Source organism: Ranitomeya imitator, chromosome 6, assembly GCF_032444005.1.
Source record: "Ranitomeya imitator isolate aRanImi1 chromosome 6, aRanImi1.pri, whole genome shotgun sequence".
NCBI classification, from domain to species: domain Eukaryota; kingdom Metazoa; phylum Chordata; class Amphibia; order Anura; family Dendrobatidae; genus Ranitomeya; species Ranitomeya imitator.
Genome location: NC_091287.1, coordinates 245442428 through 245456534, shown reverse-complemented (window position 1 = coordinate 245456534; position 14107 = coordinate 245442428). Strand labels below are relative to the sequence as shown.

The window sequence follows — 14107 nt, the reverse complement described above, 5'->3', positions numbered from 1 at the left end:
CTCATTGGGAGACACAGGACCATGGAACACAGGACGGTGGGTGTTATGCTGCTACCACTAGGAGGCTGACACTAAGGCTATGTGCACACGTTCAGGGTTTCTCGCAGAAAATTCCTGAGAATTCCGGACATTTTCTGCAAGAAATCCGCAAGAAAACCGAATGCGTTTTTGCCGCGGTTTTTTCCGGACACTTCCCAATGCATTTTGGAGAGGGAAATCCGCAAAAAAAAAACACGCATCATGTGCACAAAACATGCAGAATTAATTCTAAATGATGGGATGCTTATTGTATGCGTTTTTTGCGGTTTTATAGCGTTTTTATCGGCAAAAAAACGCGAAAAAACCGCAACGTGTGCACACAGCCTAAGTTAGCTCCTCCTCTGCAGTATACATGCTCTTGCTGGCTCCCAGAGAACCAGTTCAGTGCAAAAGCAGTAGGAGAACATAACACATAAGAATACAACATGGCAAACTAAAGAACAATCACAAGCCATTAGGCTAAAAGGGTGGGTGCTGTGACCCCCAATGAGTGGCTCGGAGAAAAGGATTTTATGGTGAGTACACAAAAATCCCTGTTTCTCCTTCGCCTCATTGGGGAACACAGGACCATGGGACGTCCCAAAGGAGTCCCTGGGTGGGAAAACAACCAAAAACATCAGGATTCACATAACTGCCTAGATGTGCACCACTGCAGCCTGCAAAATTTTTCTGCCAAGCCCCGCATCAACCGAAGCTTGAGTATGAGCATTACAGTGCTCTGAGAAAGTATGTAGGCTGGACCAAGTCACGGATTTACAGACCTGCTCCGCCAATGTCAGATGCCGAAGTGCCCAGGAAGAGCTCACTGACCGAGTTGAGTGTGCTTTGATCCCCACTGGGGTAGGATTACCTCTGATGCGGTAGGACCTAGCTATTGTGGCCTTCGAAGCGGCTAGACCCTTCCAGTGACCCTCAGAAAACACAAACAAAGAATCCGACCTTCAGAAGGACGTCGTCCTCGAGACGTACCTTCTCAGATCTCTGACTACATCCAGAGTATGGAGAGCCCTTTCCACCCTGTGGACTGGAGTCAGACAAAATGAAGGAAGAACAATGTCCTTATTTAGGTGAAAGGATGAGACAACCTTGGGCAAAAAGGATGGGGAAGGCCTGAGGACAACTTTGTCCTGATGGAAAATAAGGAAAGGCGCCCAACATGACAGAGCAGCCAGCTCTGAAACCCGCCTGATTGATGCGACTGCAACAAGAAAAACAACTTTCCAGGACAGAAAGGTGAGTGAAATGTCCTGAAGCGGTTCAAAGGGAGCTTCCTGTAAGACTCCCAGGACCAAGTTAAGGTTCCAAGGTTCCAAAGGCATGCGATAGGGGGGAAGCACATGTGTAACCCATTGTATGAACGTCTTCACCTGAGGTTTTGGCGCAATCCTACGTTGGAATAAGACCGATAAAGCGGATATCTGGCCCTTGAGCGAGCTGAGCGCCAGGCCTGAATGCAGACCGGTCTGCAGGAACTCTAAAATGATGGGAACAGAGAAGATGAGGGGAAGACGTCCACGAGCTTTGCACCAAGCAAAAAATATCTTCCAAGTACGGTGATAAATGAGTCCCGACGCTGGCTTACGAGCACAGATCATTGCAGATGCGACCAGTTGCGAAAAACCAGCCTGGGTCAGAATCCAGGGTTCAACAGCCAAGCTGTTAAAAGCAGGGCCGCTGAGTCCTGGTGGTAAATCGGCCCCTGGGAGAGCAGATCTGGCTGATCCGGTATCTGCCAGGGGACATCGGCGACGAGGCGCACCAACTCTGAACCACGTTGGCGTGGCCAATCCGGAGCACCAGGATCACTGGAATCCCTTCTCTCCAGATGACTCTCGGAAGAAGCTGCAGTAGGGGAAAAATGTACAAAAGACGGAAATGGTGCCACGAAAGAACTAGAGCATCCGCTCCTATGGCTCTTGAATCTCGCGACTGAGCTATGAACCTGGAGACTTTGGTGTTCAGTTTGGATGCCATCAGATAAACATCCGGGGTCCCCAACAAAGACAAATCTGTTGGAAAACCTCCGGATTAAGTTCCCACTTTCCGAGGCGAGACCCTGCCGGCTGAGGAAGTCTGCCGCCCAGTTTTCCACGCCTGGTATGTGCACTGCTGAGACTACAGAGTGACTCCCCTATGCCCATCGGAGAATGCGAGCTACCTCGCACATGGCAGCCCTGCTGCGGGTACCCCCTTGATGGTTGATGTATGCCACAGCCGTGGCATTGTCCGATTGAATTCGGATGGGGTGACCCGCTAGGAGATAATGAAACTGCGGTAGAGCTTAGCTTTCATTTTCCAGAACCATGACAATGACGCCATCGCAACGCAAAGAGTCTATGGCTTGGGAAAGAGCCTTTGCCCTTCATGCTGGAGGTCGGGAAGGAAAGAAATGAGTCAGGGGATGTAAAGAAAAATTATTTTGTATCCGGATGACACCAGGTCTCTGACCCATTCGTCGTGAATGACAGAGCCAGACCTGGTGAAAGAGAAGTAGGCAACCGCCTATCCTGCTGGTGTCAACCGGATAACCCCCATGAGTCATTGGGCAGAAAACCTACGGGACCTGGATCCCTTAGATCCAGATTGTTTGGGCCGACCCTTCCATTGCGGATTGGACATACAGGATGCCTGGAGTCAACTGTTCCTATATGGAGAGCGTCCTGATCCTGAAGAGGTAGTGGACCAACCCGGATTGGCGCGAAAGGATCGGAAATGGATTTGATGTCGACACCGAAAGGGACACCTAAGCCTCTGCTGGGGAAGAAATTTGCTTTTTCCCCATGTAGCATCCAAGATAAGCTGATCCAGCTTCTCTCCAAACAAACACCCACTCTGGTAAGGAAGAGAAGTCAGATGCTTTTTGACGAGGTATCCGCCTTCCATTCTCTGAGCCATAAAGACCGTCTGATCATGGTGGCAATTGCACCAATACAGCTGAACAGTTGGCCGCATCCAAAGAAGCGTGTACCAGGCAATCTCCTGCCTGAGAAATCTGGCTAGCCAGCTGTGCTGCCTCCTGAGGGAGATTACTGCTCTGAATGGAATCAGCCAAGGTCTCCGACCAGGAAACCATTGCTTTAGCAACCCACGCTGCAGCGAAGGAAGGATATAGAGCTGCACCTGAGGCCTCAAAGACCGATCCAACCAAATTTTCTATCTGGCGGTCTGTAGGATTTTTAATAGATGATCTGTTCAGCAGGGATAGAAGGGTCGCTCCCTGTGCCGATTAACTATATCCCGAAACTCTGGGTGAATGTTCTATGAGGACGCTTAGTTTTTTTTTGAAGCACACAGTGTGATCCAGCACAGAGCCGGAGTCTTCCTCAACCTTCAGTTTGGTTGACAGCCTCAATCAGAGAATCAACCGTCCTCCTAAAGTCTGGCTAATCCAGATCTAAGGAGACGTTCAATTCATACTTAGAATAGAGTTCGCTATTGTCTGGAAATGGAGAATGAGAAACGGAGATCACGGACGCCAGAGCACATGATTGTACGGGAGATGTACTACGTATCCGTTTTCTGGGCGCTTGTACGTTTCTAGACTGTGTGTGGCCCCGGCTAGCCAATTGTTCCCGTGTAGGGGAGGGTCCTTCTGCATCAGAGGTGCGAACACCACAATCCCCAAAAGGAACACTAAAGAATTCAAGCGCTTTGGCCAGAGAAGTCATAGATTGCGACAGAGACAAGACCCACGCAGGGGAACTGAGGACACTGGGCTCAGTGTCAGCGGGGGGCTCCTGAGCGCATTTGGGGTCACAGGCTTTGCAGAGCGGTGAACTCTGAGCTTTTGGAAACGCAAACTGACAGGAGTTACATGAGGTGAAAAAGACTAAGTCTTATGGGACTTTTTAGGTGTCTGAGACTGGGACATGATGTATTCCTATGTGCATCCTTAATAAGGGTTCCCACAGAGGTTAGAATACTGAAAGGGAGAGAGAGACCTTACCCAGGTCCTGTGTCCCAGCCACGAGTATCACGCTCCGCGTCGCTGTCCGGGCAAGCAGGAGGCTTCCTGGGCATCAGAATGAGAAGCACCAGAAAAGTGGGTTGAGCCGCCAGGTCACGTCATCGTGGGGGCGGAGCTTCGGCTGTGGCTTGTACAAGGCCAAAGCCGAGGACTAAATTTTTACCTAGGCCTGAAAAAGAAAGGAACCCCCCCCCTCCCCCCCCCAGGAAATGTCTGCTGCTTGTGCCCGGACTGCTCAGAGCCCCCACTTCTCAGCGCTTACCGTATATACTCTAGTATAAGCCGAGAATTTCAGCCTATTTTTCTAGGCTGAAATTGCTCCTCTCGGCTTATACTCGAGTCATCCCCAGGGGTCGGCAGGGGAGGGGGAACGGCAGCTCTCTAATCATACTCACCTGCTCCTGACGCAGTCCCTGCACGTCCCTGGTTCCCCGGCAGCTTCTTTCTGTATTGAGCGGTCACATGGTACCACTCATTACAGTAATGAATATGACCCGACTCCACTCCCATAGGGGTAAAGCCGCATATTCATTACTGTAATGAGCATTACCATGTGACCACTCAATACAGGAAGAAGCTGCCGGCGCCAGAGAACCAGGGACGTGCAGGGACCGTGCCAGGAGCAGTTAAATATAACGGGGGCATTGTGCGATAGTCACCTCTCCGCGTTCCACCACCGGGCTAGGTCTTCCATGTCCTCTGCAGTGACGCTCAGGTCAGAGGGCGCAATGACGCGATTAGTGTGTGCGCCGCCCTCTGCCTGATCTTCAGTGCAGAAGACACAGCGGCGCCTGGTAGTGGAACGGGGTATGGTGAATATAGCAAGTGCCTGGGCCTGAGCGATGAGAGGCGAGTATGTGACTTTTTGTTTTTGATTCGCAGCAACAGTATATGGGGCAAATGTGTCTATGGAGCATCTTATGGGGGGATAATCAGCATTTGTGCAGCATTATATGGGGCAAATGTCTGTATGGAGCTTTTTATGGGGCCATAAACAGCATTTGTGCAGCATTATATGGGGCAAATGTCTATATGGAGCATTTTATGGGGCCATAATCAGCATTTGTGCAGCATTATATGGGGCAAATGTCTGTATGGAGCATCATATGGGGTCATAATCAACATTTGTGCAACATTATATAGGGCATATTTTAATATGGAGCATCTTGTGGGGCCCATCAAACTGTATGGAGCATTATATGGGGCTCCTGATTCAATATGGATATTCAAAAACACAACCTACTGATGTCTCAATTAATTTTACTTTTATTGGTATCTATTTTTATTTTTGACATTTACCAGTACCTGCTGCATTTTCCACCCTAGGCTTGTACTTGAGTCATTAAGTTTTCCCAGTTTTTTGTGGCAAAATTAGGGGTCTCGGCTTATACTCAAGTCGGCGTATACTCGAGTATATACGGTACCCGGAAAGACTGGAGATGTCCTTTGGACGATGCTGCAGGTACCTCCGCTGTGTGTAGGTAACTCCGTCGTGCAGCTGCTGTTGCTGGTGATTTTTGGATGGTGCAGGGATAAAGTGGTAAAAACTCTCAATCCACTCTCCCTTTCATAGGGAGAAGGAGAGGTACCGTCCGTCTCCTTGCTTCATCCGCTAAATAGTGGTGGAGCAGTGGGGGCTGCACAGGTGCCAAAATGGAGGGTGCCCTCTGTGCATCCAAGGGGTTTACTCCTTCTGGGTGGACAAAGCTGGTTGTACAGCATTAGGTCTGGCTGCAGAAAAGGGTACATGGAGGAGACACTCCATGTGCACATCTGTTGATGGTGCAGGGAGATCGGTACCCTTTAAGGGACCCATCTCCCCTAAAAATCAGCCCATGCATGACATCCCACGTCGCAGGAGAGGGTACGTGGAGGCGACACTCCACGTGCTCGCCTGTTGTTGGTTCGTGGAGATCGGAGCCTTGAAAGGATCCGTCGACCCTTCATCCCGTGAACTGGTTCTCTGGGAGCCAGCATGAGGATGTATACTGCAGAGGAGAAGCGAACTATTTGTATTAACTTAGTGTCAGACTCCTAATGGTAGCAGCGTAACACCCATGGTCCTGTGTCCCATAATGAGGTGAACGAGAAAAATGCAGTATTTTACAGTAGTTGACTATATAGAAAATTGCACAGAATAAGCAACAAGCTGCTGAGTAGTAATCATAGTACAACCACTGGTACCTTACTAAATCACTAGAAAGAAGAGGTTACACCCCCTACAACATTTTCTTAGCAGACTTGCTGTGTTGTGTGGATTAGTTGTATTCACAGCAAACAAGTCTCATCAATTAATTAGTAATTAATAACAATAACCTCTTTAAAGAAAGCCCTGATTGCATCAAGCTGCACTTCTTATATATTGTGTACTTACTTCCATGTAGCTTTCAACCTCTTTCCTTCCGGCCTCCATTTTGATTTCTAGCTCTTATCCTGCCTATTTTTGTCTCTATGCTATAGAACCCATGATGTAGCAGTACAACATGACATGATCAGCTAGAGCCAATATCATCTCTGTCTGCTGTGATGACACTGTGAATATCTTTCTCCAACTAAGTATACAGTCAGGAGGCTGAATTGTGAACTTCTACATTACAATTGTGTGCTGAAAGCTGACAAGTCATCATCTTAATCTGTGATAGGAGCTTCTGTCTTCCCCTACTGGACATTTTCAGTGGTACAGTCCATTGAATTTCATCATTCAGGAACTTCTATTGATTTATATGGTGACTGAAACATACAGAAAGTATTTTTCAAGTTGTCACCATGAAATCACACAAACTAACTGAATAAAAGCATACCATGAATTTCCAAATAGAAAGGGAAAATTACTTAAGGCAAAATAAGCTGAAGTACAGCAGTGTGAAAAAGTGTTCGCCACCTTCCTGATTTCCTTTTCTTTTTAATGTTTGTTACATTTAAATGTTTCAGATAACCAAAGTTAAATAATAGACAAAGATAACACAAAATGAAGTTTTTAAATGAAGGTCTTTGTTATTAAGGAAAAAATAAATGAAAAATAGTGACTGTCCCTTAAACCTAATAACTGGTTGGGCCACCCTTAGCAGCAACACCTGCAATCAAGCGTTTGCGATAACTGGCAATGAGTCTTTTACAATGCTGTGGAGGAACTTTGCCCCACTCAACTTTGAAGAATTATTTTAATTCCGCCCCACTTGAGGGTTTCCGAGCATGAACCGCCTTTTTAAAGGTCATGCCACGGCATCTCAATTTAATTAAGGTCAGGACTTTGTCGAGGACACTTCTTAGGCTTGTTAAGCCATTCAGAAGTGTATTTGCAGGTTTTTTTTATCATTGTCCTGCTGCATAATCCAAGCGCGCTTCAGGTTGAGGTCACGAACAGATGGCAGGACCATTCTCCTTCAAGATTTTTTGGTAGACAGCAGAATTCATGATTCCATTTACCACAGCAATTCTTCCATGTCCGGAAGCAGCAAAACACAGTATACACCCACCAACAGGCACAAAGTACCTCAGTTAGTGCTAGAGCAGTAGGAGAAGCAACCAAAACTCAACATATGTACCAACCCAACAACAAAGGTACTTAGGTCCAATAGTGGTACAAACAATCAGGGAGAGTGCTGTGTCCCTCAATGAAGGCTCCAGGAAAGATTTTACGGTGAGTACCAAAAATCCTTCTTTCTTTATTGCTTCATTGGGGGACACAAGTAACCATTGGACGTCCTAAAGCAGTCCCCAAGGGTGGGAAAAGAAAGAATGCAAAGAAAAAACAGACTTAGGTCAGCCGATGCATAACCGCCACCTGCAGCACCTCCCTTCCTAGGCCTGGATTAGACGAGGCAGGAGTATGAACCCTGTAAAACCTTGAGAAGGTGTACAAATAGACCGGAGAGGGACATAGAGAAGGAAGGACAACGTCTTTACTAATGTGAAATGAAAATACTAACTTAGGTAGAAAGGAAGGAACAGGTCTGATAAATACCTTGTCCTGATGTAGAATCAGGAACGGAGAACAGCAGGATAATGCCGCTAACTCAGAAACTCTCCTGATGGCCGTAATGGCAACTAAGAAGGCAACTTCCCATGACAGAAGAGAAAACGGAATGTCCCGAATGGGCTCAAAAAGGAGCGCGCTGGAGTGCTCCAAGGACAAGTTTAAGATCCCTTGGATCTATCAGAGAACGATAAGGAGGTGCCATGTGGGCGACTCCTTGAAGAAACAGTCTTTAACTGGGAACGAGACGCCAGATTTTGTTGGAAAAGAATTGACAGAGCAGAAACTTGCCCCTTAAGAGTACTGAGTGACCCAAGTCAAGACCTGCTTGTAGAAAACAAAGGATGGAAGAAAGGGAAAAGGTCAAAGAAACCAAATTGTTGCGTTCACAACACCGGAAGAAGGCCTTCCAGTATCTGTGGTAGATACACGAGGATGCTGATTTTCTCGTCCTAATCATGGTCTGAACGACCAGATGGGGAAAAACCAGTCTCTCTCAGAACTGCGGCCTCAACGGCCATGCTGTTAAACCTAGAGACTGTAAACTCTGGTGGAAGAGGGGGCCTTACAAAAGAAGATCCGGATGGTCTGGAAGCCTCCAGGGAGCGTCCATGAGCCTGTTCACCAGCTCCGCGTACCAGGCCTGTCTTAACCAGTCAGGAGCGATCAGGATTACAGGAATCCCTCCTGCCTTTATCTTTTTCAAGATTCTCAGAGTCAAGGGGGAAGGACAGAAAAAGAAAAGGCAGTTGGAAATGTGACCATGGGATTACTAGAGCATTGGAACCAATGGCTAGGGTTCCCGGGGCATGGTTATGTGCCAAGGAACCTTATGGGGGTTTGTTTTAATCAAGTACTTTTTATTAAGGCATATATCCAAAATGTAATACAGTCTGACACAAACTTCAGACAGATACCAAAATTACAAAGCAGATTCATACCTTTTCATTTAACATGAACTAGCCCCTTTACCCAGGACCATCCTAAAGCAGTCCCTGGGTGGGAAACTGACATAACAGATCAGAGCCCCACGCACCAACTGTCTAGTTGTGTGCTACTGCAGCCAGCAAGATCCGCCTGCCCAAGCCTGCATCTGCGGAAACCTGGGTGTGAATATTGCAGTGCTTTGAGAATGTATGCAGACTGAACCAAGTCGCAGCTTTGCAAACTTGTACTGCTGATGCCTGGTGCCGAATGGCCCAAAACGCGCCCACCGACCGAGTGGAGTGCACCCTAATCCCCGCTGGGATAGGCTTGCCTCTGACGCGGTAGGACTCCTGAATTGTCGAGAGAATTCATCTGGCTATTGTGGACTGTGAAGCGGCTAGCCCCTTCCTGTGCCCTTCCGGAAGAATGAACACAATATCCAAACTCCGGAAGGGCGCCGTCAGAGAGACATACATTCTGAGTGCTCTCACCAGATCCAGAGTGTGAAGAGCCCTTTCTACTCTGTGTACTGACAGCGGGCAGAGTGAGGGCAGGAAAATGTCCTCGTTAAGGTGGAAGGAAAAAAAACACCTTGGGCAGGAAGGACAGGGACAGCCAAAGAACCTCCTTGTCCTGGTGGAAAACTAGGAAAGGAGCTTGGCAGTACAGAGCAGTCAACTCTGATTGACGTCACCGCGACCAGAAAGGCAACTTTCCAGAAAAGGTAGGCCAACCAGGACTAAGTTAAAGTCTTAGGTTTCCAGCGGCATTTTTTATATGGAGGTACCTCATGGGAGACTCCTCACATGTAGACTGGAAGCAATCCTACGCTGAAACAGAACTCAAAGCCGAGATCTGGCCCTTTAGGGAGCCAAGTGCCAGACCTGAATCCAGGCCGGTCTGGAGAAACGCCAAAATGGTTGGAATGGAGAAGAGAGGAGGACTCCCGAGATCTCTGCACCACAAGAAAAAAGCATTCAAAGAGCGATGATAAATTATTATTATTTATTGTTATAGCGCCATTTATTCCATGGCGCTTCACATGTGAGGAGGGGTATACATAAAAACAAGTACAATAATCTTAAACAATACAAGTCAAAACTGGTACAGGAGGAGTGAGGACCCTGCCCGCGAAGGCTCACAGTCTACAAGGGATGGGTGAGAATACAGAAGGTGAGGATAGAGCTGGTCATGCAGCGGTTTGGTCGATCGGTGGTTACTGCAGGTTGTAGGCTTGTCGGAAGAGGTGGGTCTTCAGGTTCGTTTTGAAGGTTTCGATGGTAGGCGAGAGTCTGATGTGTTGTGGTAGAGTGTTCCAGAGTAGGGGTGATACGCGAGAGAAATCTTGTATACGATTGTGGGAAGGGGAGATAAGAGGGGAGTAGAGAAGGAGATCTTGTGAGGATCGGAGGTTGCGTGTAGGTAAGTACCGGGAGACGAGGTAACAGATGTATGGAGGAGACCGGTTGTGGATGGCTTTGTACGTCATGGTTAGGGTTTTGTAGTGGAGTCTCTGGGCAATGGAGAGCCAGTGAAGGGATTGACAGAGGGGAGCGGCCGGGGAATAGCGGGGGGACAGGTGGATTAGTCGGGCAGCAGAGTTTAGAATAGATTGGAGGGGTGCGAGAGTGTTAGAGGGGAGGCCACAGAGCAGGAGGTTGCAGTAGTCAAGGCGAGAGATGATGAGGGCATGGACTAGGGTTTTTTCTTGGTTGAGGAAGTCGGCAGGAAGTGGAAAGGGCTTGGATATGTGGTTTGAAGGAGAGATCAGCATCAAGGATTACCCTGAAGCAGCGAGCTTGTGGGACTGGGGAGAGTGGGTAGCCATTTACTGTAATGGATAGGTTCGTTGGGGGGGGGGGGGGGGGGGGAGGTCACGTGAGATGGGGGAAAGATGATGAATTCTGTTTTGTCCATGTTAAGTTTCAGAAATCTAGCGGAGAAGGAGGATGAAATAGTGGACAGACATTGAGGGATTCTGGTTAGTAGGGAGGTGATATCTGGTCTAGAGATGTAGATCTGTGTGTCATCTGCATAGAGGCGATACTGAAAGCCATAAGATTCTATGAGCTGTCCGAGGCCAAAGGTGTAAATGGAGAAGAGCAGGGGCCCGAGGACTGAACCTTGTGGGACTAAATGAGCACCAATGTAGGTTTCCAGGTGCTAATCGTGGTTGGAACCACCGATTGGGAAAAGCCAGGCTAGGTTAGGACCCAGGATTCAATGGCCAAGTTGTTAAACACAGGCCCCTGAGTTATGATGTCAAATCAGACCCTGGGAAAGTTGATCTGGTCGATCCGGCAGTTGCCAGGGCACGTTGGTGATTAGTTGCACCAACTCCACATACCACGCTCTGCGTGGGCAGTCCGGAGCGATCAGGATCAACAGAACACCCTCCACCCTGATATTACTGATGACCGTTATCAGCGGAAGCGGGGAAAATACGTATGGGAGATGAAACAAACCATGGAAGGGCCAGTGTGTCCGTCCCGCTGGCTTCTGAATCTCAAGACCGAGCTACAAACTCCGGCACCCTGGCGTTTAACCTTGACCCCATTAGATCCACATCGGTAGTCCCCCAACGAGGATAGATCTGGTGTAAAACTTCCAGATGAAGAGCCCACTCCCCTGAGGCAAGACCTTGGTGGCTGAGGAAGCCTACCGCCCAGTTTTCCAGGTAATTTTCGGCCCAACGGAGGATATGAACTACCTATTGCATTGCCGCCCTACTGCGGGTTCGATTGTATCCGGACGGGGCGACCCGATAGAAAATGTTGGAATCGTCACATGGGTAACCAAACCGCTCAAATCTCCAGCACGTGATTGGAGGGCGCGTCTCCCAAGAAGACCGATGTCCCTGGGCAGTGTGGTGAAGGAAGACAGCTCCCCAGTTGAGGAGACTGGCTTCAGTAGTGACAATTAACCATTGAACCGGAAGAAAGGATTTTCCCTGACTGAGGGAGGACCGCAATATCCACCATCTGGTCACTTGCCTAAGTCGCAAGGACAGACGGCACAGCCGGTGGAGGGAGAACTGATTCATTTCCCAGGCCGCCAAAAGCGCCTGCTGCAGAGGGCGGAGGTGTAGCTGGGCAATAGAAACCGCTTCCATCGCTGCTATCATTCTCCCCAGGACCCTCATGCCGAAAATGGATGGAACGAGGGAATGGGCGACAAAGTGCCTGGGCTCCCTCTTGCAGGGCTAGGACCTTGTCTTGAGGGAGAATCACCAACACTTGGGAGGTGTCCAGGAGCATTCCTAGAAAAAATATCTGCAGAGCCGGAACGGGAAAGTACTTGTTTAGATTAGCCAGCCCAGGAGAGAAAGAGTATCTAAAGTGATACGTACACACTCCATGCAGGTCTGGAAAGACAGTGCCTTGATGAAGAGGTCATCTAAGTATGACAAAACAACCAAGCCCCGCGAGTGGAGAATGGCAGTGACTGCCGCAATGGACCTTTGTGAACACTCTGGGAGCGGTGGCGAGTCCGAAAGGCACGGCAGTGAACAGGAAATGCTCTTCGTAAACAGCTAAGCGCAGGAACTTCTCGTGAGGGGCAAAGATTGAAATATGAAGGTAAGCATCCTGTCGATGGATGCTAGTTAACTCCCTCTTCTACGTTGAGTAGCTTCAGTACCAGGATGGGTCATACTTCTCCATCATTCTTTCTCCAGGGACGAACCGTGCTCTAGGCCGGGAGGAAACACTGTCTTGAATGAAAGACACCAGGAGACTGACTCATTCAGCATTAAAGATGGAGAGCCAGATATGACAAGACAGGAATAGACATCCGCCTACGAAAGACCAATGCCCCTGGGCAACCGGAAACATTCCTGTTAAAAACGGACAAGTAGACTTTTGCTAGGGAGGGAATTTTGCTTTCTCCTATAGTGTCATAGATAAGCTAATACGGCTTCTTGCCGAATAAGCACCCGGTCTGGTAGGGCAAAGAAGTCAAGGAGTTTTTGAACTAGCGTCCGTTCGCCATCCCTGAACCACAGTTTGGCAGATGCGGCTGTAAGCACAGCATAAAGCAGAGTGTAGGGACGTGTACAAGGGATATTCCCTGGCCAAGGAGATCTGATTGAAAAGTTCTAAAGGAAGGACAAATATAGGCTGAACTGGATGGACAAATGTCTTTTTTCGGCCTTACTAACTATGTTACTATGACAGAGTTCTGTATGGTCCTGCTCAGGGTATCGGCCCAAGAGACCATAACATTAGATACCCACATTGTGGCAAAAAAAGGGGGGAGTGCCGAGCCTGAAGCCAAGAAAAAAAAAAAGAATAACCCAGGGTGTCTTTCTGCCGGTCTGTGGAGACTTTAATTGAGGAACCATCTGGTAAGGACCAAAGGGATTTTGAAGTCAAGCAGTGACAAGCAGTGATTAGCAGTTTTGTCATGTAATTTGAAATCTCTCTTTCATTGGTCACATTATGTATAAAAGCTGTATAGGACCTGTTCATGTATAGTTTGATAAAGGACACCTTGAGCGTTTGAAACACATAACTATATCTTGCCATGTGAACTTTGCCATTGCCATGGTTTTTTAAGAAGCATTTTCTAATTAAATTTTTGGATTCAAAGAAGCTGGAACACATCTCCTTTTTCTCATCAGTACTACACGTGTGACGACATGAGTTCCATGCTTCAGCAAGCTGTATTGCTGCTGTGGGTGAGCTGGTTCATTCTTTTTTGTTTGTTTTACCTGTACCATAACCTGTTTGCTGCAGGTCCCACCTTGATTAGTTTATGAAAGCCAGGGTGGTGGCATTGTCCAACAGTATGCGGATCGGCTGTCCTGTGAGGAGGGACTGCCAGTGGCGAAGGGCCAAGAAAATTGCCCTGATCTCCAGGAGACTGATGGGGAGGGCAGCTTCTTGGGAGTTTCAGTGATTGCTCCAAATCCAAGGAGACTGTCATCAATGGTGATGACCTGCCACCGGAGAGGAAGGAAGGATCTTCTGCACAGGACTGAAGCGGAGAGTGACCACCAAGTCAGGGACTACCACACCTTGAGAGGCAGTAGAAAGGGGCGGTGGAGGGAAGAGGACCTCTTGTCCCACGCAGGCAAGGGGGCCAGCTGAAAAGAATGGGTACGGAGCTGGGCAAAGGGCACCACCTCCATGGCGGCCATCATCTTCCTCAGAACGCTCATGTAGGACCGTAGGGGGAGAGGAGTTGGTCGCTTTAGA

The 14107-nt window shown here is 48.4% G+C and overlaps 1 protein-coding gene across 1 annotated transcript in view; it reads right to left on the bottom strand.

Moving 5' to 3' along the window:
* Window positions 1-14107, bottom strand: part of LOC138642417 (uncharacterized) — a 134516-nt gene that overhangs the window by 69735 nt on the left and 50674 nt on the right. The window lies entirely within an intron of this gene.